At 47.8% G+C, this 1,527-nt stretch overlaps 1 non-coding gene across 1 annotated transcript; it reads left to right on the forward strand.

Annotated features, from left to right (window-relative positions):
* Positions 1–104, forward strand: LOC120687009. Its single transcript, XR_005680514.1, has one exon. It is a non-coding gene; the product is annotated as a small nucleolar RNA R71 (small nucleolar RNA).
* The last annotated feature ends 1,423 nt before the right edge of the window (positions 105–1,527 follow it).

Consider the following 1,527-nt stretch of genomic DNA (forward strand, 5'->3'; position numbering starts at 1 on the left):
ATGCCGTGATGAGGACAGGCCAGGATGTATTCTTGCAGCCTCTCCCAAGCTTCTGGGATGGATTCCATCCCCGTCTGCTGGAAACTTGATATTTTCCCGCGCAGGGCATTTGTTTTGCCCAGCGGGAAGAATTTTGTGAGGAACGCCTTAGAGCATTTGGCCCAGGTGTTGATGCCCTTTTCCGTATAAAACCACTATTTCGCCTTCCCTCGGAGGGAAAAGGGAAACAGACAAAGCTTGACAACGTCAGCAGCGACACCCCGTATAACAACGGTGTCGCAGAGCTCCAGAAAATTTTGCAAATGTGCATTTGCATCTTCGTTCGGCTTGCCACAGAATGGGCTAGCCTGCACCATGTTGATGAGGCTTGATTTTAGCTCAAAATCACGTCCCCGACATTGATGTTGGGGCCAGTGGCCACATTGTCGGTGGAGGGGATAGAGAACTCGCAGAGAGTCTTTTCAGCCATAGCCTCAGGAACAAGTGGTGCTTCCTGAATGGGTTCCTGTGCCGGGAGGATAGCGAGAGGAGGAACGATGCGAAGTCGTGTCCTTCTCACGAGCTTCTCTGGATTGTCTATATAGTTTTCCGGCAGGGAGAAACCGGTCATACACTACCCCTGTCTTCTTTTCAAATAAAAAATTAAGAAGACATATAGAGACATTAGCCTGAAAGAGCAATGACTATATCCTGAGTTCAAAGCCTAGATTAACATTAGTACAATATCTTTGTTCACTTGCCGTCCCTGGCAACGGCGCCAGAAATGCTTTTTGGCGGTCCTTGGTGCAATCACTAGAAATGAGGGCGCCGAACCCATCCTAGCAACTGCACCCAAGGGGTGCCACTCTCATGGTATAATCAATATGATTACAGAAGGATCCGCAAGCGCATGAATATACCGTTGTAGCATTTCACCCGGAGAGTAAGGGTATCGTCATTTATTTGTGTCCCAAAGGACGGCAGTGGCAAAGGTATTGTACTTAACATTAACCATGACATTATGCCTCAAGTAATAGGTAATGCTCTAACAGGGGTAAGTCCAAGTAAAGAATAAGCAAGGGTAATGCGACACATCACACATCCACACTCCAAGAGGAAGGAATAAAAGAGAGAAACAACAAAACAAAGGAACTACTCTACTCTACGTTAAGTCAAATGGAGCTTAGGCTAGGTTAGGTGTCCTAGTGCTTCTATCCAAAGCTGGGGTTATGTTAGGACATGGTTAGGACTACAGGTGCCAGGAAAATGTGATAGCGGGGAGAAGATCCCGCACCGGAGTACATCCAGTCCCGTTACCTCTTTGCATGAACTCCTACACCGAACCCGAACGTCGGGGAGTACGCTAAACGCAACAATGCTGTTACACCGGACGGACAGGGCTGTCACCACCTGCCATCTACCCCAGTCACACCGTGGAGCACGGTCATATCCAAAGGATCCCGCATACCCGAGCACCACGCTCGTGTATGAAGTCACTACTCTAGTGCTGTAACACCCTAATTTAAATTTCAGCATTTATTAATAAAG

Source organism: Panicum virgatum, chromosome 8N, assembly GCF_016808335.1.
Source record: "Panicum virgatum strain AP13 chromosome 8N, P.virgatum_v5, whole genome shotgun sequence".
Classification (NCBI taxonomy): domain Eukaryota; kingdom Viridiplantae; phylum Streptophyta; class Magnoliopsida; order Poales; family Poaceae; genus Panicum; species Panicum virgatum.